At 36.4% G+C, this 25522-nt stretch overlaps 1 long non-coding RNA gene across 2 annotated transcripts in view; it reads left to right on the top strand.

Annotated features, from left to right (window-relative positions):
• Nucleotides 1-25114, top strand: part of LOC143682683 (uncharacterized) — a 35083-nt gene extending 9969 nt beyond the window's left edge. Inside the window, exons 3-5 of one of the 2 annotated variants that reach the window (XR_013175230.1) lie at nt 1867-1994; nt 21485-21596; nt 24748-25114. This is a non-coding gene — a long non-coding RNA (uncharacterized LOC143682683). Of the gene's footprint in view, nt 1-1866; nt 1995-3252; nt 3361-21484; nt 21597-24747 lie in introns of those variants that run through there. The other variant, XR_013175229.1, reaches the window with a different exon arrangement.
• Nucleotides 25115-25522: the final 408 nt, after the last annotated feature.

The raw sequence follows: 25522 nt of genomic DNA, 5'->3' as shown, positions 1-25522 counted from the left end.
CTCTGATTTCAATGGAATTAGTCTAGGAATTAATAAGAGAAAAAATATGAAAATTCCCACATATTTTGAAATTAAACAACACACTCTAAATAACCCATGTAGAAGAACTCACAAGGGAAATTAGAAAACATTTTGAACTGAATGAAAATGAAAACACAGCATGTGAAAAATTTGTGGTATGTGGCTAAAGCTGTGCTTAGAGGAAAAGTTATAGGTTTAAAATGCTTATATTAGAAAAGAAGGGCCTCAAAATAATCTCAACAAAATTAATGATCTTAAAGGATTAGAAAAAGATAAAATTAAACCTAAAAGGAAGAAAATAATAAAGACAAACAGCAAAAAAAAATCACTGAACCCAAAAGCTGGTTCTTTGAAAAAATTAATAAAATTGATAAATCTCTAGCTAGATTGATCATAAAGAAAAAAGATAAAATACAAATTACCAATATCAGAAATGCAAATGGTGACAGCACTACATACATATCCTAAAGAAAGTAAAAGAAAAATAAAGAATGATCACGATCAAAGTTATGCCAAAATAATTGACAATTCAGATGAACATTTTCTGTGACAGAAAATACCAAAACTCACTCAGTTATAAAGAGATAACCTGAATAGCCCTATATTTGAGAGTATGAAAGAAATACTGTGTATAGTAGACTAAATCTCGGAATCTGGTCCCATATATTTGATTTTTAGACCCAAAATCAAGTGGCACCAGCACTAATGAATACTGACTAGAAAGGCAGATCTAGATCGAATGGGAGGCAGTCGTGGCCGTTTAAATCTAGAATAAGACAATCCCATCTATATCCCTAGACTTGCAAGTTCCCAAAAGGAAAACATGCCTTGGCATGTTTTCAGGATTCCCCAATTCTCTTCCCCTCTTTTGCTCCCCAATCTCTCCAGCAATATTTCAGTCAGGCCATAAGCCAAAGGCAATCCAGGCAGCAATATCTTTACATAATTTCAAGGACTTTGCCTATACAACTGGATTCTTTAATAGAAGGCAAAACATTCTAAAAGTAAACTACTAGAGATGCGGTTTAAAATGCAAATACCCCTAGAGGTATGTTACACTTCGACGAATTTCCAGTAAGACATAGATGATTCATTTGCAATATAATTTCCCAAAGAAAACAGTTCCTGATAAGACTGAGATCTAAATGCTTAGAAAAGCAAAAGAGTAGCAGAGAAAGGAGAAGCTACTATAGACATGGGGTATTGATGATGAAAACAAATTGCATCAGTGTTAACCCTATCACTGTGCAGATGCCTAACTAACTGCTGTAATATCGTGACCCTCTCTAGGGCCTAGGAATTATCTCAAGATCTATTAGCTGAGTCGTCAAAATAAAACTTCACACATACCCTTCCTTCCTATTCATCGCCATCTCACAGCACCCTGTGTCTACTGATAGCTGTTATTAACTTAAATGAAGCCATTTCATTCTTATTTCAAAATCAGTTATTTTTCATTCATTTTAAATTTAAAGGCAAATGCATGCAGTCTAATCTAAAAGAGCCTTTTTTGGTTCTTTAGTCAAGATTGTGCAAATGCCAATATTTTAGAAAACAATGTTAATGAAATAAAATTAAAATTTCATATATTCATTTTCCTAGGAGAAATTCAAGATCTATTATCACAATCACAACATATGTGCCTAAGAAAATGTGAGCATTTAATTAATGATAATGCCCTGAATTAATTTTGGCAGTTTGGTATTTTTTAAATTTATAACAATGTAAACAAAATGCTACCAAAATCGTTAAAACTATTTAATTACATGTGATGTAAATCTCTGTTAAGTAATTCACTACTTGGGTCATTTATAAGGACAGACCTTCCTTATTCTTCTTTTATAGGAGACTAATAGGAGGCCATTATCCTTTTGGAGTGGAGAGATTTACGCACATACCTGCCATTAGCATTAATAAGTGTCCGCGTAAATCACCAGGCACCAATAGCTGAAGAGATCTCCCCCATCTATTGGGTAATTGGCTATTTCAGCTAAAAAATAATTTGGGGGGGGAAAAGGAGTGTTCTCAATGTAATTATCTTAGGTTAAGACTACACTAAAATGACATGGTAAGGGGTAATGGGAAGCCTAACACTTGGTTTGGTTTGTATTTCCCACCCTGCCTAAGTTAATCATAAGCATAACAATAAGAAAGCAAGCATAAAGGTAGACTAGAGAGTCTGCTTTTGGAAAGACAGGAAAGTACATTACATGATATGTAGGCACATTGACATAGATCATTAAATTAACAAAATGAAGTCACGATAAAACCATATTGTTTCTTCATATGGCAAATGTTTGCTTCACTGGTACCTTAAACTAACATAGGATTTGCTTAACATTTTAATTGTATTATTTTAAGAAGTACAATGTCTTCCAAATGTTCTATTACTCTGCATATTTTTTTTTAGATCTGTATTGCTGTTCATGCATGTGGGCTTCTCAAGGTCTCTGACACAGTTTTATGTACCTCAAAATATGCACAGATGGTTACATTTTAGTTTTTCATTCCACACATGTAAGAACTTTCATGTGCTTAATGTAAAGCGTGCCTTAGCATGTCAAGCTGTCGTGTATGACAGAGTCATATATAAATAAATACACCGGATACACTTTAAAACAAAACAGAAATGTTTAACTTCTCAGAAATAGGGTATCAGAAATCCAGAAGTCTTTCCCATATTTGGCAGATGCTTTCATAAGACTCAGGTTCACCGCTGACAACATAAGTTATATCTTCAAGGTTTAGACAGACAAATACCCTATAATCTCTAATCAGATTTAAAATGCATGCCTGTTGTAATATACATTTGCAAATCTGTCCTAGAAATGTTGTGATACAGATCAGATGCCTTGTTATTGAGAAATCAAACAGTTCTTTAAATAGAGGTTGAAAATGCTGCAGAAGCTAATTTTTGCAGTACAAATGCAATTGTGTGTTTTATTTTCGTTTAGCAGATTAAATATAGCTCTAGACTTTGCTTTGATTCCTCTTCTCATTCTTACAAATGCAACAGTGTCAGGATACATGCAGGCATGCCACTGAATTAAAAAAAAGAAGAAGAGAAAAGGAACAACAATTAAAAAATCAAAACAATTTATAGGGTTCTAGTTAATGACATTTAACAGAAGGTATTTCTAGGGAATTTTTAGGAAATTGTTTATAGCTCTCACAGTGGACTGTACATGTTCCTTTTTATTTTTATACTGTATTTATTTTTAAATCTAACAGAGAGAGTCTATGAAAGAAGGAACCAGAAAAGAGGAGAAATGGATGACTGCTTCTTTGTGACATATTTTCTCCCAGAGCCCTGCATATTTGCATTAAAGTGATTGTGAATAATGTACATTTGACCAGTGCTGTCTGCAGAACTAATGCCTATTAAAGGGATGGGAAGTAGCATATGTTGTGCCTAGGGCAGAGAAAGTCCAATCACCCCCACTGTGAGAGTCTCCAACTAAAACGCAGGACAGCCTGGGATTTATCCTAAATGAACCCAGCAGGGAGAAACAGGACACAGTCCCTCGGTTCACATTTAAGCTTCTGAACTAAGATTTTTAGAGTTTGCTTCCAAAAAGAACACATAATCTCTATCATTTCCTTCGCATAAAGAATTGATCTTTTTTTTGTCCCACCTATGTATTCTACAAAATTTCAAGGGAAACCATTACAGCAAGAAATCGGATGCAAGCAATTGATTGTTACAGAATCAAGATGTATGCTCTCTATTGCCATTTTAGCCACTCTCTCCTCCACTCGAGCTATCCCCGGCATTATCTGACAAGGCACAGTTTTGTCAGTAATTGCAAAAGGTTTTGGGTTTGTGGTTTCACTTGCACTCTTCTAGAAATGTTCTGCTATTTAAACACTTTGCAAAGCTTCTCAGTCCTGTTATGTAATCTTCCTGTGACCTCAAAGCATTAGGTTCAGATTCATTCTGGCTTCTCTTCTACCTGCGTTAACTTGATAGTTGAAAATAGCAATTATAAAAATGTACAAGAATAACAAAATCAGCTGAAATAAGGAAATAAAAGTTGCCAAACTGCCATGTTTAGATGGGTAGGACTGCCTTTTGCTTCATTAGCTACAGTATTATGGGGAAAGAGAGTTGGGCTAGAAAATATATATTTGGATAATCCATTCAATAGTGGGAAGATAGGAAAAATAAAATACAATCGTAAAACCTGCAAGCTGTATCACTACATTATACGATAGACTCTGTGTGATGCTGGAAAAAACACAGTTGATATGATTTACTTTATCTTTTCTGCTACTATCATACTGTTAATTCCCATTCAAATTACTATAAGTTACTGTGAATGTTTCAGAATGGTAGGAAGCTCCAAACCATTGATTTTGGTTTATTGGCCTATTCCTTGAGGTAGGGGGGTGGTGAGGATTGCCCTGTTTTGATAGCTTATAAGAACTCCATTCTTCGAATGGTTAGCTATTATGGAGGGTGAGACACTCTCACGGAAATTAAGTTTTGGGTGTTTAATTTTATTTCCTTGGGATCATAGCCTGAGTTTATCAGATCAAATATCTACTCCCTTCCTTATGCCCCCCAGTACACCACCCCTCTGATGGCTATTTTGGGTATGCTGGGCACCCTTCATTTTCCATGATCCCAGTCATCTCTATTGTAACCTACTAATGGTCCCTCACAGTGTGCAATCACTGCAATTCCTGAAAACAACCAAACCAGCCTTAGAAAAATTTCATTTGGGGCCACGATTTTAGGAGACACCAATTCCCTACTAAGATTAGAGATCAGCTTCTATCTGCTCTATAGGAAGATAAGCACCCAAAAATTGTGGACAGAGGCATTAATGAAGGGAGACTCTCCAAAATAAGCCGCCAGAAAAAGTAACGTAAATATTACCTAACTTTATTCTGCCAGAGGCTCATGAAGGTTATTTGATGGATTAATTGAAGCAGATTATTCCTCATTCCTCAGAATTTTGTTTCTTAATCTTACCCTTGGTGCCATTATCAGTCACTAGGGATGGGGAAGTGTCATTCATTCATTCATTCATTATTTCAGCAAATTATTGATCAGGCACCTGCTACATGCTGGCACAAGGTGAGGCTGGGGACCTCTACGGAAACTGAATGAAAAGTCTAGTCCTGGAGACAGAAAATTAAACAAGCAATTTACAATATATTGTGATTGTGCGATGATAAACTAGGATAATATGAAGCTTCCATGAGAGTGTAGAGTAGATAATGCAAAAGAAAGTATAAAGTTTAATTATTTTCCTAAAAGAGCCTTTAAACTAAAGTTACCAAGCATGCAAATTGCTTTACTGTTCATTAACATGAAGGTTGTTTTTGTTTTATCACAATAATAATAGATTACAGTTTATTCCTTTTTAGACAATCAGGGCTTGATACCGCAAGTAAATCAGGAGTTGGCAAGCTATAACTTTATTCTGTGGAGGAAGCCTCCTAGAAGAGACTCTCCCTTTTAGGCTTGCTTTCAGGCTTTGGCTGTCTCACATTTTGCTCTTGGAGTAGGCAGAAGTTTGTGTTGTGTTGTACTGAATTTGTCATTACTTGCCCCAAAGCCCCCTTCTCTTTGCACATTGCTTTACTGCAGTCTAAAACCTATGAATCCTGCCATCTTCCAACAGCCCCTTTTGATAAAACAGCAACTTATGCAAAATTAGAGTTAATAATTCAAACAAAAAAAAATCATAAAACACCTGGCTTGCCTCTAGGTTTCACCAAGACATTTAAAAAATCTGAATCAATTATTTTAAGCAGTACTCTTTGTGAGGCAAAATTAAGACTACGCATAGCTTGATAGCACTAGGTTCTAGTTTTACTACAGTTACAGACCCCCAAGTCACGAGTCCTCTCTGGGGCACAACTCTCTCACCTCTAAAAGGAAGGGGCATAGACTAGAATACCTCTAACAGTAATTCCAACTATAATATTCTGCAAATGAATTTTAAAATAAACAAGATAAACTTTTTGTTCTTTTAATATTCAAATAAATCGTGTCTATTCTGATTCATTAAAAAACATTTTTAGATAAAACTTTATACATCTAACATGTGCAAATGGCCAGGAAATGGCATAATATTCACTTTCCTGAAATAAGAATTCTGATGCCCAGAGAGATTAAGTGATTTTTCAAGAATGTATAGTGACTCAGCAGAGGAATACAGAATCAAATCCCTATCTTCTAAAATTTTAAATAAGAACATTCCATAGGAAAAAAAACACATTTTATTTTTCATAGTTTCCTCTGCTTTAGTTAATAATCTGACCCTCAATATGACTCGGTAAATACTAATTATGTTTGTTTCTCTCAGATATGTGGTTCCTATTTAAAGGAGCTGGGTATTTATCAGAACACTGAATGGACCACAAGAGGAGGCATTTTGATGCTATAACCTCTATTTGGCGACTGTCACTGATGGCAGTCAAGAAATCTAGGCCACAAGTATCTCAGCATTAACCCATCACATGCCCCTTAAACACTAAATATCAAGACATCACCATTTGGTCAAAACTCTTGGAAGAAGTTTCTCTGAACTGGTGGCCAAGGCAATCTGAATGCCTTCCCAGTGAAGAATAAGTGTACTCAACATGGAGTATCTCTGGACCTAATGGAACCTTAGAAAGGTCAGAATTACTTTAAGCAACACAACTTGATGACCACAGAATCCAGTACTCTGGGACCCAGGATTCCAAAGAGAGATTATGGGTACAAGGCAGTTTTTCCATGTCCCTTACTCTCTTTTTTTCGTCCAAGGAAATTTTCTGAGGTGCATACAGATAATTAAAACCTTCGAAGAACAGATTCTGGATAAATGCTCTATTAGCTTGTGTTTAGAGGCCACATCTGCTAGAAATGAGGGTTGAAAGCAACATATCTTTGGACATCTTGCTCAAGTATCCACTTAGTCCCTTCATTATCACTTTTCTCCAAAGTGATTGGAATTCAGTCATCTAGAAAAGGCTTCCTTGTCTGGTAACTTAGAACTTCAATTCAAAAAAAAGAAAACATTTTCAGCGGAAATTATCATGTCTCATGTCAAACGTAACCATTTCTTAACTAGTTAAAACCTCAGAAACTATTTTATCTTTCGTAATCTAATGCCACTTGGTGCTTTTGATCTTCCCAAACTCCCATCTCTTTAAACTTTATTAAGATTAAAACTTGTATACTGGTCACTGTGGTGTTTTTTTGTCAAACAGAGACAAATTCAAAAGAATAAATTCTCTCCATCCCAATTTTTTCTCAAGCAAATGAAATAATTAAGACATGTAGGTAACCAAATATTTTAATTCTTTTCACGTGGGGGTCTTCACTGAAGTATGATTTCATTCATTTTCTTTCCAAGAACAGAAAACACATGGTATTTTGAGGTTGGTTTGTATTGGAGGAGTTTTGTTTAAGCAAGGACCCAATTTAAGGAACAGAAATTTTTTATTTAATTATTTAGTATCGAGATGTGCTGGATACTATTCTAAGTGTTTTATAAATTAAACTTATTTAATCCTCATAACAACCTCCTAGGTTTCTGTTACTATCCCCATTTTACAGGTAAGGAGACTGAGAAGCAGGGAAGTAATGTAACTTGTCCAAGGTCTCCACCCAGTAAGTGCAAGAGATGGGATTCAAACCTAGGCAGTCTGCCTAAAGGGTGTACTCTAATCTACTGACATGATGTTTTACACAACCATAAGAAAATTTGACAACTTGAAGCATGTCATTTCTAGTGAAAGTTAGAAGAATTATTTAGTTTACTGAACATGATGTTATCAGCCCTGGAATAGTACTGTCTCAAATATTTGAGAGAACATTCTGAGAAAAGTGCTATTGTTTCTCAAAAATAAATTCATAGTCTTTTTCTAAATCTATGAAAAGTTCTTGTAAAACTTATTCCAGATAGATGTTTTGGAGACTGGAGACTAATGGAGGAGGAAGATTTTCTTGGAAGAGGGAATGGAGGAGCTATTCTTACTGTTTATCATCTTAATTCGGGTGGTTACAATGATCAGGCAACAGCCACATGAATTGAGACAGCTCTTCACAAACCATCCTGGGACTCTGAACCATTTTATTATGTGAAAGCTTCCATTTTTCCTTTGAAAATATGGTTAAAATGCCTACCTCACAGTGTCAGAGTAGAGATTAAATGAAATAATATAAAGTACTTAGCAAAGTTTCTGGTGCCAAGAAGCCCTTGATAGACAGACAAAGCTAAGAGCTTTCTGGTTTGTAAACTAGGGGAGAACTATTAAATTTTTTTTAATTTTTAAAATTTAGCTGGAGAAATCATTAATTCAATCATTTAGTAAATATTTCTCAAGAGCCCACAATGTTCCAGAAACTTTTATTATTTCAAAAGTAATAGACTAGAATTTCAGAGGGTTTAAAAGTCTCCTGGGAATCTGCCTCAATGTTTCTATTCCATTAGAATCAAATATGCAAAGGGTGATTCCACCACCTCTGATTACTATCTCTTTAGCTATTTAGTTCAACAGGAGCAGAGTATTCTGTGATTACGTTGCATGGCCCTTGACTTTGTAGGACAATAATTTCTAAACAATAACACAGCCACAAAACAGTATGAAGGCATTAATGACTAAAGTCTTAAAAACACATAATCCTAAAGAGCAACTATAAAGCACCCAGAAACAACAGGCCTCGTGAGGACTGAACACCATTCAGTTCCTGGTCCCTCCATTTAGGTTGTCCCTAGGAATCAATAACAGCCAAACCCACATGTAATACAAAACATATAATTCAATCACTGGGATTAAGACAGTGCCTTTAAGGTGGAGTCTATTCCGCTATAAAGATTAGAATATTTATCTTCTTTTAAAGAATGACCTAGATTTAAACTTAAGTTTCTGATACAATCATTAATGACCATTCATCTCCATAAAGAAAAGTTAAGAAAATGACCCCAGAACTATGCCTTCTGGTTCGCTGATGTAGCCCCTCAGGTGGGAGGCAGCTTCCTGTCTCAATTACCTGTGTGGGACAGAGACTCACTTTGATTCTTCTCAGTCTGGCTTTACATTGTTGACTCAGAGCCATAGCTTCCGTTCACAGGACATATGTCTTAATAGTTCAGCCCTTCTCTTCACTGATTATACACTTTCTTCCTATTTGTAGCTGCTGCAGGTGAAGAGACACGCCCCCACCCCCACTCTTTGGCAGCTTCCCAGCAGTCAATTACATTATCACTTCACAAGTTGTCAGGCACCTACTACGTGCTGAGTTTTGAGTACTGTGGAGAGAACCACAACAATACCACAAATACCACAAACAAAAGGCTATATTCTACCTGGAGGAGAAAAACTTAGATAAAGCTTCTCCTAAAAATATGAGATGGTACATAAATTGAAGGACCAATGCACACATGCTGCTAAGATGATGGTTCTTCACTGGCCCTCTACAAAGCCACTCCCAAGAGACACACCCACAGCTGAACACTGCTCGCTATGCCATCAACTCATCCCTCTGCCAGAGTGATGGTGTTTTGCAATACTTTATATTCTAACCAAATTCCTTTAATAATATAATCTCTCTCAGAGTTGCCTCAGTGATTCCAGTGCCTTCATCTGAACTCCAAGGTGAACCCCTAGAATTTATTCCTGCTGCTAAGTCTGTGGATATTTCCACATATTCCTTGGAGAGTTACACTTTGGCTGTACAATCTGACTTTAGGAAAAATCTTACCAGGAAGACAACACTCACACGCATGCAAACAACATAAATAAACTTTATCTATCCAATGCAGAAGAAAACATAAAAATATCAGAAAATCCCTGATTTTAGAGTCATGAGAGATCACAAGAAATTATCTAGAATAACCTTTAACAAAATTATTTGACTTATTTACAATGTGGTTTTGAGGCTCAAGGAAAATGAATTTTGTCCCACTTTATAGATCTCTAGGAAGTTTATAAGAAAATATTTTTATTTCCTTTTATTTGCACTATCAATATATTTAAAACATTGAATAATCGTTCACTATATTCACCTTAGAGTTGTAAAAGTTAATGATTTAGGTATAAATTTTGACAATCTAGTTTTTCTTCTACATATCATAAACATGTCCCTGCTGTTTCTTTCAAAAACTGAAACTACTGAGTCTCATATAACTTCTGAATTCAAGTAAATTATGTTTAGCCAATATTTAATGAATAGTTATGCTCTTTCTATAGATTTATAGTCATTTTATAGATTTAAAGTCCCAATGTCTAAAAGATTCTGGTGATTGAAAGAGTGAACATGAAGATGCAAATAGTCATTCTGAATGGCACAGGCCATATCTTTATTAATATCTAGTTTAGGATCCCATATGATTAATGTATTAAAATGCTTTTGAAGATAGTATTACGCACGCCTAGATGTAGGAATTACCAAAGAAATGTAAACATACATGGCCCCTATACCTCTGATCACTACCCTCTGGAAATTTACATTCCAATTATGGAGACAGGATCAAATTACTTTAAACATCAACAAATACTAATATACAGCATATATTTAAATTTTAAATTGAGGGCTACAGGTTGTCATGTGTTATAGAAGTACAGAAAGAGTGAAATGAATAGAAACTCCTGAGAAGGCTTCATAGAGGCAAGAAGACTAGAGAGAGCTTAACTCAAGTATGAATAAATGAGGATTGGTAGAGGGGAGAGTTGTAAGCAAGAAAAACTACATGGATGAAATCAGAAAGTTTGGGAAGAGATTTATCCAACAGTAGTCCCATTTTGAGAAGTACAGGATCCAACTACTGTCCAAGTCCTGGAACTTCCCTTCAATGTCAGATAATGACTTCAGTGCTTTACGTCTCTGAAAAGGGCATATAACCAGAATAACTGTGAAACTCCCCACGGACTTGAAATCTAATTGTAGTGCGGTCTTTAAAAAAAGAAAAGGAAGGAGTGGGGCTACAAAATGGGAAGTCAACACAGACTCCAAAAGTTTTAAATATTTAAAAACAGGTTTTCACCATCAATACTCACTAATCAAAACTTCGGACTCCTTCTAGCCTTATCTCTAATTTCTCAAAAGCAGAAATCCCCAGAGATTTTCCCAATCAATCTTCAACTTTTCTAAAGCAATCCTGACATCCACAGGAGTCCTTCTTGTGAACAGTTTGGACTAAAATGTCTTTTCATTATTATGCTTTGCTTATTCAAGAAGTAAATGATCTGGCGGGCCGCGGTGGCTCAGCGGGCAAAGTGCTTGCCTGCTATGCCGGAGGACCTCGGTTCGGTTCCCGGCCCCAGCCCATGTAACAAAAACGGAGAAACAGAATACAATAAAACAAGAAAATGTTTAAAAATGTTTCCCTTTCTTCCTTCCTTCCTTCCTTCTATCCTTCCTTCCTTCTCTCTGTCTTTCCATAAAAAAAAAAAAAAAAAAAAAAAAAAAAAAAAAAAAAGTAAATGATCGTCAACTTATCCAACTTACTAGCAAGTGATACTGTTAATGGAGCAACGGGTCCATAAATCTTATCAATATGCACAGCCTAAATGGACACTTATTTTGTTTTGCTATGTTGTAAAATTAATTCATGTTATTGTAGAAAAGCTGGAAAAATCAGAAAAGCCTTTTTAATTGACCATTATTCCACAATTCCAAATCATGTACAAATAAATGTTTTGATAGATCTCATTCTAGAATTTCTTTCTATGCACTTCAATATATTTGTGATCATGAATTGCAGAATTTTCTGGTGATTTTTAAAATCACAATATTCTAAGTAAATTGCTTAAAACTCCATTTTTCCTAACCTTGTCTCCAGTTAGCCTGGTTCTGCCACCAAATTTTATCTATAAGTAAAACAGAAAGCACAAGGCACATCATAGTATATTCTATGATTTAAAAATTGTTTGCAAATATAACAGATCACCAGAACTGATAAAATCAACTTTTCAGCACTGTGCAAAATAGAGACTTGAAACCACATGCACACTGTGAAGTTTTCAAGCCATATTGCAAGAAACTGGCTACTTGGATCAGTTTAAAAATATCATTTTAGGATTAGAACATTTCTATCTTTAATACATAAAAGCAGCTTGGGCCAGAGTAAAATTTGGAGCATATCATTATTTCATTATTAGGTTGTTTACCATATATTCTCAAACCTGTTAAAAAGTATATAATCAGCATATAAATAGTATACAGAGAACAAGGTATTGAATAAACCAATGGTGTCATGTTGAAACAGAAATACAGCAATATCACCATGTGCCACAGTTCAATTCAAGCTCCGGAAGATGCCTGCACCCAAGGCCAACAGTGAGGTTCCACACAGGAACAAGAACTCTCCCCATAAATAGGCCAGTTTTCACTATGGTGTAGAACTAAAAAAGCAAAACTCATAAATCTGTAAGGAAGCAAGAAATTCCAAAAGGTAAAAATATTAAATAATGCCAAAAGCCATAAGAGATTTAAAAAAAAAAAAAAAAGGAATGTGTCCATATGGTCAAAAAACTTCCCTCTGAATAGCTTTTATCTGCAGAACATTCCCTCAGAAGGATATTGATTAGGAAATTGCAGAAAAATACTCTTTTCCCATGAATTCTCTAGGAGACAAGATGAATGGAGTGATATTCTTCATTTGCCTCTCTCCAATATTGGTAATAAAGAAGAGGCAAGATGTCCCTGAGGTATGGCATGGTGGCGAGTCCAATGAAGCAGGAAAGAGTCTTAGAATAATCTGGTTCCAACTATATTATCCATGTGACCATAAGAAGGTGATATAAAACTTTGAGTCTACATTTCTTTGCCTTCAAAATATTTTTCTTGGCTCCTCTCTCTTACTAATGCCTACACTTTCTTTTGTATACAAGGTGAACTACTTGTGGTTCCCAGAGAGCACCATGCACTGCTTGTTTTGTATCTACTATCTCCTTTGCCAGAAATGCTCTAAATACCTCTACTACTCTTCATCATTCACTTAGCTAATGCTTGTTTATGATTCAGGTTTAAGATTAGACATCACTTTATCCAAGAAGGGGTCACTGATGCTCCACTAATGGCTTTTGTGCATCCCCAACGAAACCCTATAGCAAGTACTTATCCCCATCTCAGTATTTCCTGTAGGAAAATAAAAATGAAACCCCATCTTATCCTCATCTAGAAACCATTCTGAGCTTGTGTTCTAGTTTGTAAACTGCCAGAATGTGATATACCAGAAACAGAACAGCTTTTTAGAAGGGGGGATTTATTAAATTGCAAGCTTCCAGTTTTAAGGCTGTGAAAATGTCCAAATTAAGGCAAGGCTATAAAAATGTCTAATCTAAGACATCCAGGAAAAGATACCCTAGTCCAAGAAGGCTGATGATGTTCAGGGTTCTCTCTGAGGTGGAAAGGCACATGATGAGACCTGATCGCTTTCTCTTCAACAGCTTCCCTGGGGCTCTGTCTGCTCTGTTGGCTTTGTTGGTTCTGGTGGCTCTCATGGTTCTTTCCAAAAAGGGCTCCAGTAAGCAGCCCCACCTTGAATGGGTGGAGATGCATCTCCATGGAAACCATCTCATCAAAAGTTACCACCCACAACTGGGTGGGTCACATCTCCACAGAAACAATAAAAAAGATACCACACAGCAATATTGAATGAGGATCAAAGAACATGGCTTTTCTGGGGTATACAACAGATTCAAACTGGCAAAGTATGGTACGGAGTAAGCACTCAAAAAAAGACATTTTTAAAATAGTCATAAAAGTGCTCAGAGAAGTAAAGGAAAATCTGAACAAAAAAAACAAAAGAAAATCAGGAAAATGACAGATGAACACAAAGAGAATATCAATAAAGAGATGGAAATTATGAAAATGAAACAGAGGTGAAGACCACAGTAACAGAAATTTAAATTCTCTAGAGAAACTCAACAGCAGATTGGAGCCGATGGAAAAAATCAGTAAACTCCAAAGATAAGACAAATGAAATAATCCAGTATGAGGAACAGAAAAAATAGAGAATGAAGAAAAGTGAACAAAGTTTAAGGAACTATGGTACACTACCAATACAGGTAATGGGAGTCCCAGAATGAGAAGAAAGGGAGATGGGGAAAGAGAGAATATTCAAAGAAATAATGGCTCAAAAAATTTCCAAATTTAATAAAAGACATGAATATACACATGCAAAATGCCCAATGAACTTCAAATAGGATAACCCCATATAGACCCATGCTGCAGCATATTCTACTCTGTCAAATGCCAAAAGTAAAGAGAGAATTTTGAGAACTGCAAGAGATCTGTATCTCATACAAGGAAGCCTCAATAATATTAAGAGCCAACTTCTCATTGGAAACCACAGTGTTAAGAAGGCAGTAGGATGGTACATTTAAAGTGTTGAAAGCAAAAAAATTACCAACCAAGAATTCTATATCTGGAAAAACTGTCTTTCAAAAATGAGGGAGAGATTATGACATTTCCAGATAAACAAAAGCTGAGGGAGTTCGTCACCACTAGACCAGTTTTATAAGAGATGCTAAAGAGAGTTTTGCAGATTCAAAGGAAAGATCGATAGTCAATAGATTAGAACTGCATGAAGAAATAAAGATCCTGATGAGGGTAATGACATGGGTAAATATAAATGCCGGTACTAATGTATTTTTGTTTGTAACTCCACTTTTTACCTAAAAGGCAAATGCAAAAAAAAAGTAGTATATCAATCAGTTTGAACTTATAATGTATAAACATGTAATCTGTGACAAGAACTACATAAAGGATGGGAGGATAAAGGAGTATAGCGACACAGTTTGTGTATATTACTAAAGTTAAGTTGGTATCATGACAAATTAGACTGCTGTAGTATGTTAAATATAGGCCACATGGTAACTACAAAACAATATCAGAGAATATACAAGTTCATAGAGACAGAAAGTAGAGTAAAGGTGCCAGGCACAGGGGATTGGGGTAATGGGGTATTAATGCATAATTGGTATAGGGTTTCTATTTGGAGAAATAGAAACATTTTCACAGTGGAAAGTGGTGAGGGTACTACAACATTGTGAATATGATTAATCTCACTGAATGTATGCTTGGGGCTGACTGAGATGGAAAAGTTCATGTTGTGACACGTACCCAACATTTTTTAAAGAAAAGAAGAAAAGAAAAGGCAACCAAAGAGACAGTGACAATTAAATGCAATTCATGATCCAGGACAGGATCTAACAAAGGAGGAGAAAAGGCTCAAAAAAGACATTATCAGGATCCAAGAGAAAACTGGAATATAGACTCTAAGCTTTATATAAATTTTAAATTTCCTGAACTTGATAACTACACTTAAGGTGGCTACATAAGTAAATGTCTTTTTCTTAGGAAATGTACTTGGCAGTATTAAGTGTTCATGGAAAATAATGTATACTCCCTACACTTCATGGACTAATTAACAGATAGTTAGATAAATTGATTGATGGATGGACAAACAGAATGACACGGCAAAGTTGGCAAAGTATTAAAATCGGTTGATCTGGGTATCTGGAGAGATGTTGGAATTCTCTGTATGGGATTTGCATTCTTTTTGTAATTGTCCTATAAGTTTGAAAGTATTTCAAAATAAAAAGTTGTTTTTTAAAAAATCTGTACGTATCAGGATATTAAATGGGATATTCCCTATTCTCTGGGAATCTGGGGATTTCTGCTCAGGCTTTGAGCTGAAGACATGGGTGACCTAAGTGACTGTGAATTAAATCATTCATTCAAATACATATTAATATCTGTACTATATCTGTATTCACATCTAAATATAGTCTCTTATGCGTGAAGTATTATTCCAGGCACTTGGGGGACTTCAGTGGACATGTAATGTAGAACTTACATTCATAGGAAGAAAACAGGCAACAAAAATAAGCATAGGGCGGGCCGCGGTGGCTCAGCGGGCAAAGTGCTTGCCTGCTATGCCGGAGGACCTCGGTTCGATTCCCGGCCCCAGCCCATGTAACAAAAACGGAGAAACAGAATACAATAAAACAAGAAAATGTTTAAAAATGTTTCCCTTTCTTCCTTCCTTCCTTCCTTCCTTCTCTCTGTCTTTCCTTTAAAAAAAAAAAAAAAAAAAAAAATAAGCATAATAAATAGGAAATCACAATGTACATTAACAGATGAGAAATTAAGTAATTTGCCCAACATCACTCAGCTAGCAACCAGCATTCTCTATGTAGATCCTTTGATAGATGACCCAGTGTATTTTGTTTGTATGTTTATTTGTATTTGTTTTTTCTTTGGCTGAAACAGTGCTTTCTGTATGTTTTTGCACTTGCTTTAATTTAAATTACTTCAAGATGAGTATAAGCTCTTCAGGTAAGCACAATTCCCACCATTGACTATTTTACATGCCTGCCCACTTCATTTATTTGCATTACCTGTGTGACCCACAGAGGTATTTGAGTTTGCAACCACTGCCAACCAGCAGTGTTCCTGCCCCTTACTTAACCTTCTTTCTTAATCTGGAATATTCTCCATGGCCTCCCTGCAGAGTCAACTCCCATACTTCAAATCTACTTCACTTAACAACATTTCAAATCCCCTGAATTTCAAAAATACTTGCTCTGCCTTAAATTATTCTTTAGTTACTTCACAAATAAGCACCATATCCCCCTATTCATAGTATAAATGTAGTGTGATGGCTTTTTTGATGTGTCAACTTCACTAGGCTACAGGCACCAGTCATTCAATCAAACACTAATCTAGGTGTGCTCTAAGGGGATTTTGCAAATGTACTTGGAATCCTCAATCAGCTGACTTTAAGCAAATGGGAGCATCCTGGATAATTTCAGTAGTCCTGACTTATTTCACTGAGCTTTAAAAGCAAGGTTGAGAACTCTGAGAGAGAGAGAAAAGAAACTCCCCCTGTACACAACAGCTACATTTGTTCCTCATGAATGTCCATGAAATTCTATCTTCTCAATGATCTTCCCTTCCTGACCAATCTACAGATTTTGAAATTGCTTAGCCAGCCCTCACAATTGAATGTCAATTCTTAGTTATATACAAAGTTATACACACACACATACTTATATGCATATATGCATCTTCCTGGTCTGCAGCTCTGTTCAACCCTGACAGATACACATAGTGAACTAGATAGAACCTTTTCTTCTTTATGAAATTTGCACCATGTGTAACAAAATACGAACACACACGTACATTGGAGTAGACAGTTAATTCCACTGAATAAACCTAAGACACTAAAATGGTCACAGAGTACTGTATGCATGTAAAAGTATGTGCAATAAATTGTATAAACAAATTATGATAAATACAGAAAAAATCATTTCGGTAAGCTAGTACAATTTAAGGAATACTCTGGAAAGAAGTTTTTGAAAACAGTCATTAGAAAGCATTGAAAGAAGACTGGTAGAGATAATAGTGGAGAAAAATAACTTCAGAAACACTGACAGTACAAGTAAACAGTAAATCACATATATATGCACATAATTGACCGTTCATTCAACAGAGTTCCAAATATTTAAAACGTCACAGAATATGTATTCTAACTGCCTATGTTTCAAGTTTTTTAGTTCATTCTACCAAGCGGTCATATTGATAGCAATAATTGATGTTTACCATTTTAATATTAAAGTTTTCTCACTAATGGCATTAGATATGAATGACTTTTATTTGCAATTTTCCCCCAACACTGTGTTTCTAGAATGCATGACATGATTATGTATGAAATGGGAATTGAAAATTCCCTTAATATCCATGAGCATGTATTTATACAGTCTTTAAAACTCAGAATTATATAGGTTGCCTAAGCACTGAATTCAAACACTTAAATATAAATGACTACATATATATGGTAATATTCCCATACATGAAGGAATTATAAGAAGGAAAAGGAACAATGAGTATAGAAGTTCAAGGCTGCAACTTTCTGGACATTCCACTATCTACAAAGCATGCATATTTTTTAATTATTCTGAAGCTTCTAGTAAGCTATGCAATACTCAGAATTGGCACACAATATCAGTAAACCCAAAGGATACGCTTTTGGTTTGAAAATGGTTTCTGGTGTCATTTAAAATTCAGAAACACATTTTCTCTTCCATGCCAATCTCATTCTCCCCCTCACCACTATTATGCAAAATTATTTTAATCAAATGAAACTATGTAGATCAAGCTTAACTTTTCACCAAGTTATAAACCCTGAAAGCAAGATGTTATAGAATGGAAACATTGATATTCCACCAGGGGAAATGGAAGTAGCAGTTTTATCATGTTATTTTAGGAGCTCCAGAAAGATCTCCTGAACCAAAAAATATTCAAGTTAATTCAAAATCAATTTAGCAACATTTATTAAGTGCCTCCTACTTAGTAGTTGCTGAGCCAATAAATGTGAATAAAGCACAACAGTTATTTTTAATATGATCACTGTGTAATGAAAGCAACAGCTACAAAATAATGTGGTGAGTATAAGAATAGATACAGACAAAGAACATTATAGGACCAGCAAAGAGGGTCTTCTAAACCTTCTGGAAGGGATGGGCGAATCAGGGTTCACTTCCTGGAAATACGCATCCCTGGACTGAGTCTTAAAAGATGAGCAGAAACCAGCCAAGAAAAAGGAGGGAGAAAAGGTCTTAGAGATAATGATATATGAGTAGAGCAAAGGTTAGAACCAGCATGTTGGGTTTAGGCTACCATAGATAATTCAGAGTTGTTGGAACATAAAGAGAAAGACAAGGAGAAGCAAGGGATAGTAAATGCCAGTATCTCTGGTACAGGCTACCCACTGATTTAAGTCCCCACTAAACTATAAATATGATGGATGACAAAGACTGTCTTGAGAGAATAGAGGTACCTGACATCTGAGAATGCAGAGAAATGGAACAGGTAGCAAAAAAGAGCCTTAAGATATCAAAGACAAACTCTGCTCCGTTTTCATTTTGGTTAAGCAAGTCCTAAGCAGTTGTAGAAACAGATAAACCATCTCTCCATTAACATCAAAAATCAGCATCCGCAGATGCTTTAGCTTGCCTGTAACATAAACAGTGAAGACACAAACAACTCTCGATCGAAAAATACCAGCTGTGCTATAATACAAAATATTCTTTTGATGGTTCTACTTATTCTCATCATAGAAAAATTGCCCAAGATACATAATTTCATATCTCTTAATCATTATGGTGGCACATATTTACTTAAATGATTCCCTAATTCTTTCCTAAGTTAAAAAATAAATAAACAAACAAAACAACAATAGTACATGAAGTCACCAGTGGCAGGCAAATCTATTTATTATCTTAAATTCTGGTGGCAGTCTAATGATAGACACAGAATTGAAAAGCCATAATGACATGACAACGTTTACAAAAGATTCCATTGGAGAGCCAATCTATGACTGATGATAAGGATGTGTGATAATTTTGCTCTTACTTGGAATCTAATTTTTTCTAGATTGCTGGAGTTCTGTTTTAACTTTTTATTAGGATAACATATATACAACTCAAATTTTCTCATTTTAGTCAATTTCACATGTACAATTCAGTGTATTAATTACATTCAGAACGTTATGCTTCCATCACCACCAACCACTATCAAAACTTTTTCATCATAACCAAGAGAAACTCTTCACCCATTAAGCAATAACTTCGTATTCTTCCACACGTGCACTCCTGGCGCCTGGTAAACTGAAAACTACTTCCTATCTCTAAGAATTTGCTTATTCTAGATAACTCCTATTAAGTGAAATCGCACAATATTTGTCCAGTTATGTTTGGCTTATTTCACTGAACATGATTTTTTCAAGGTCCATCCACATTGAAGCATATATCAGAAACTCATTCCTTTTTATAGCTTAGTAACATTCCATTGCATTTACATACCACATTTTTTTTGTCATCTATTCAGGGTTGCTTACACCTTTTGGCTGTTGTGAGTAATGCTGCAATGAACAATGGTGTACAAATATCTGTTTGAGTCTCTGCTTTCAATTCTCTGGGGTATATACACAGAAGTATAGAAGTAGAATTGCCAGGTCATTTGGCATTTCTAAGTTAACTTTCTGACGAATTTCCAAACTGTTTTCCACAGCAGCTGCACCATTTTACATTCTTACCAACAATGTACAAGCATTCCTATTTCTCTGCATCCTTGCCAATGCTTGTTATGTTCTGTTTTTTTTTTTCCCCATAACAGCCATTCTACGGGATATGAAGTTTTGTGTTGTAGTTTTGAGTTGCATTTCCCTGATGACCAATGATATTGAGTATCTATCTTTTCATGTGCTTATTGGCCATCTATATATCTTTCTTTAGAGAAATATCTATTCACATCCTTTGCCCATTTTTTGAGTTGTCTGTCACTTTGTTGCTGAGTTTATAACAGTTCTTTATATATTCTACACATTAAAACCTTATCAGACATACGGTTCGCAACCATTTTCTCCCATTCTATACACTCTGTAGGTTGTTTTTTCATTTTCTGGATAATGCCCTTCAACGTTGTGGTGGCTTTGAGTCATCTACCTCAGAAGAACATGTTCTTGGTCTTGATCCATTCCCATGGGTGTGAACCAATTGTAAATAGGACTTTGAAGATGATATTACTTAAGGTGTGCCCAACTGAATCAGAATGGGGCTTAATCCTACAGCTGGAGGCCTTACAGAGAGAAGCAACTACACTGGAAGTCAATGGAACCTGGAAGAGAAAGAAGATGCTGCTGTGTACACTGCCATATGATGGAAAAGCCAAGGAACCCCAAAGATTGCTGGCCAGCCAGAAGATATCAAGCCTCAGAGGAAGCAAGCCTTGCAGTCTCTGAAACCAGGAGCCAATAATGCTTAAATTGTACAGAGTTTCCATTTGGGCTGAATGTGAAGTTTTGGTAATGGGTGGTGGTGATCGTAGCACAACACTGAACACAAATTAACAACACTGAAGTATATATTTGAATGTGGCTAAAAGGGGAAATTATTGGGTTGTGTAGATGTTACTAGAATAAAAATTAAAAAAAAAAAACAGGACTCTACAACACACAGTGAACCTCATTGTATAGTCCATTGTAACAATGGACTGCATAGTTTAAGTACAATTATAAAAATGGTCTTTCATGAATTATAACAAATGCACTACACTATTGCAAAGTATTAATAATGGAGTGGTACATGAAAACTCTGTATTTTATGCATGATTTTTCTAAAAACCCACAACTTCAGTAATAAAAAATAATTGACAAATGTGAAGAACAGATTCAAGAGTCAGGAGAAAGCTTTTTACTAGTGTCCTTTCTTTGAATCAATCTTGAGGCCTAACTTCATCCCTGGCTGACCCATGTCTCATTTGTTAAATCTTTCTTTGGATTTCTTAATCCAGTAAATTCCTATACTATTAAAGCTAAAAAAAAAAAGATTTAAAAAATTCCTATGGTATTTGTCAAAGCAGCTAAGACGCTAAAGCAACATAAGAAAAGTTTTTAATTTTGATGAAGTTCATTTTATCTATTTTTTCTTTTATTGCTCATGCTTTCAGGTTTTGAACAGGCATGAATTATGAACACAAGCATCATTACAGCCTACTAGTTATGAGAAAGGCCTTGGAGTCATACAGACCAGGATTCAAATTCATCCTCTGAAAGGGTATGGTATGTATGAGTTTTTCTTTTCTCTTTTTATTTCTTTTTCTGGAGTGATGCAAATGTTCTAAAAAATTATCCTAGTGATGAATACACAACTATGTGATGATATTGTGAGCCACTGATTGTACACCATGTATGGAATATATGTGAAGATTTCTTAATAAAAAATATAAAATAAAATTTAAAATTCCATCCTCTTCCGCATATTAACCCTGTGTTCTAGTTTGCTGGCTGCCAGAATGCAACACACCAGAGATGGATTGGCTTTTAATAAAAGGGGATTTATTTAGTTAGTTCTTCAGAGAAAAGGCAGCTAACTTTCAACTGAGGTTCTTTCTTATGTGGGAAGGAAGGCACAAGGCGATCTCTGCTGGCCTTCTCTCTAGGCCTCTGGGTTCCAACAACCCTCCCCAGGGTAATTTCTTTCTGCATCTCCAAAGGCTTGGGCTGAGCTGCAAGTGCTGAGATGAGGTCTGCTGAGCTGCTTGGGCTGTGCTATGTTGAGCTCACTCATTTAAGCACCAGACAATTAAATCAAAAGCCATTCATTACAGCAAGGATGCCTCTTAGCCGACTGCAGATGTAATGAGCAACAGATGAGGTTCACCGTACCATTGGCTCATGTCTACAGCAACAGAACTAGGTACCTTCACCTGGCCAAGTTGACAACTGAATCCACAACTACCACACCCTGTAACCTCAGGAGATATACTTACCTTCCTTAAGTTTTGGGGTCAATGAAAGTCACATGTCATAAGGTTCCTCACAAGTCCAGGTAGAATCAAGTCCCAGTCGCCCCTGGGGGGTGGCCAAATAAAAAATCCATCCTGATGTATCCTTGCATTCACTTTCCCTGCTTCCCAATATTGGACCCCTTTGGCTCCTTAGAACCAAACACATAAATAAACTACCCCCATTCAAACTTTTGTCACAGGTTTTGCTGTCAGGGGAATCCAGCTAAGACCTCCCCCTAAAGTATTTGAAGCCCGTGGACCTTAGATATCAAAAGTTGTGTTTCACACCACACCAGTCAGGTCCCCAGGGGAACTACGTCCCTCTTCAACTGGTTGGAACCTAACAAGCACTTCTGTACTAGATACTTCTTATGACTCTTGCAACATTCTGTTACCTCGGGATATTCCCAAGGACGCCAGGAAAAGCCCTCTCAGAGGGACCGCTTACATTTTGCTTTCTGCGTAGTGGGAACGCACAGCAAGTCTAACGCATGCGCACACCTGAAAGTACAAGTCGAGCGCTCCGGGGAGGGGTGGGGTGGGGTAGGGTGAGGGGATGGACAATTCTGGACCCAAAGGACTAGCCGCTAGAAGATAGGGTGCCTCTCTTATGTCTAGTGTGAGTTCTACCAGCCTCTTCTGAATGGTCTCCAGCATGAGCAAACCACTGTCATGCAGCGATTGTCAGTTCCATAGCATGCCATTTGATTGGTTTTTCCCCTCTTCTGGTTTTGTTGTTCTGCTTTACTCTTAGTCCTGTTTCTTGGGCTCACTTCCCATAATGAGCAACCTGAATACTAGCCCTTATCTTGAACTTTCCTTTTGGGGGTTCCTAGGCTAAAAAAATGTCTGTCAGCTGGTTATAGCGAGCATGGGAGCTAGTTGTAGCCTCAGGCTGTCCCAAAGAATTGGCCCAGTGAGTGAGTTGGTTGGAGTCCTGCCTGGCTCAGGCCAGGCTCAGGAAAAGTCACTATCCCTTTAAAATATATAACTAAAAGCCATCATAGTTGTATTTGAAACATGACATTGGCACCAAACTCAAGCTATTGTATTATAGTCAAGGTACAACAGCCAGATTTATATTGAAAGCCCAGCTGTCTTCAGCTACTTAGGTGCAAACTGATGACCAAAGTAAAAGAGTCTCATCCTAATTAACATTAGTTTGCAGGACCCCCAGCCTCAGCAAGGTATTATCCCTGGGGTTCATTGCCAAATCAAATTCCTTACCAGGGGCCTTTAAATAAAAAGGAAGAAACAAGATATGTTACTCTGAAAAATATTGGTGTCACTATAATCCTACATATATTATGGTTTATATATAGTTTTATGTATTTGTAGTTATTAATATAAAAATATATACAAGACTAATAAAGTATTAAATGATTTAGACAATAGTGAATAATATGGTAAAATTGAAGTTTAAATACAGAAAAATATAAAAGAGAAAGGATATAGCTCAGCAGGTGGCAATTGCTTATTAACCCCTCTGAATCACTAACTGAGGTGCAGGCAGATGGTTTACTTATAAGCCACTGCCTTAGTTTGCAAAGCTGCTATGACAAATACCATGCAATGGATAGGCCTTAACAGTTGGAGTTTATTGACTCACTGTTTAGGGGCTAGAGAAGTCCAAAATCAAGGCATCAGCAAGGCTATACTGCCTCTCCAGAGTCTGTACTATTCAGGTGTTGACTGTCAACCATCCCTGGGGTTCCTTGGCTTATATTCTTGTCTTGCATCACATAATGATGGTGTCTCCTTTTCTTCCCTAGTTCCAATGACTTCCATCTTCCAGACCCTCCCTTTCTCTCACTCTCACTTCTGGTTTCTTTCTCTGTATGAAGTCTCCAGCATCCGGATTAAGCCCCTCCTGCACTCAGTTGGACCACACTTTAACTAAAATAGCATCTTTAAGAGCTCCTATTTTCAATAGGTTCACATCCACAGGAATGCAAATTAAGATTAAAAACATGCCTACATTGGGATACATAATCCAATTTATCCCAGCCACTAAGAACAGGGAGTTGAATTAGTTTACCACTGTTTAGGACAGAGATATGTGTCCCTGAGGACAGAGAACTAGAGGACTGGGTGCTGATAAGAAAGAAAAAGGTGAGAGTCGGCAGTAGCTCTGTCCACCAAGGTAGGAGCACCACCATTCATCACCCAATACAGCTACATCACGAAGAGTCCACCTCATTGAACAATTGCTGTGGTATACAATTCATAGAACACATTGCCTTTAAAGTAAGTGTTTTTATTTGGGGTGAGAGGAATGGATTAGAGCAGGAAGGGATTTGCTCAATTAATGTCGATTTAAATATCTGTGATTTGCCAGATATTGTGCTGAGTGATTTGCACTCCCTACTCATTAACCCTTTAGAACATTCCTATAATATAAATATTATAAATCCATTTTGCAGTTGAGAGAAGACGAAGTTTAGAGTTTAAGCAACTTTGCCAGGACCAAGAAACCAGTAAATGGATGAGCCAGGCAGGCCTGTCTGACTTCAGAGTTCCTATTTTTTCCCACTACACCAGTCTGCTCATCTTTCTTTGCATGAGTCATGGTGAATTATAGCCAAACTTTGGATTTCTATCTCTGCTTCGTACATGGAGAAGTGAGCCCTTTCTCTACAAGGACAGACGGTGCTATATGTGGCACCTAACCCGCTTAGTAGCAAGAAGAGCGATTCTTATGTGCTCCAATATTGGCACCTGCATTTAGAAATGTAGTCCTCAGTTCTGATTTGAGTTAAATGACATAGAAACCGACTGAAATAAAACTGATTTAATGACTATTGAATGCAAAGAATGTTGGTGAACATTATAAATTAAAGAAATTCTCTGAATTGGAATAAATAGCCAGGGCTGATAGAATTTTTTTAAAGTGAGAAAGCAAACACAGAAAAGAGAAGTGCCATTTCCAGACAGAGACAGAGCAGGGAATAAAGTTCAAGCTTCAGGTATTCAATGATTCTTTCTAACTCTAAGACCATTCTCCAGAGAATGATCTGGAGGGCTCTCAGCTCTAAGCAAATCTCTTTGGGGACAGCTCTACGTCTTCCTTCCTGCTCAGCTTCTTCCCTTTCTAAAAACGTCTTTGAAATATTTTTGACATTAAAATACAATTTTGTCTCCTCCCTTGCCTTTTCTCTGAATAGCAGTCCATAATTACTCCCTCTACCCCCACCCATA

Source organism: Tamandua tetradactyla, chromosome 5 (assembly GCF_023851605.1).
Source record: "Tamandua tetradactyla isolate mTamTet1 chromosome 5, mTamTet1.pri, whole genome shotgun sequence".
NCBI classification, from domain to species: Eukaryota; Metazoa; Chordata; class Mammalia; order Pilosa; family Myrmecophagidae; genus Tamandua; species Tamandua tetradactyla.
Note: the sequence above shows the minus strand (reverse complement) of the source record. Positions and strands in the feature narration are given on the sequence as shown.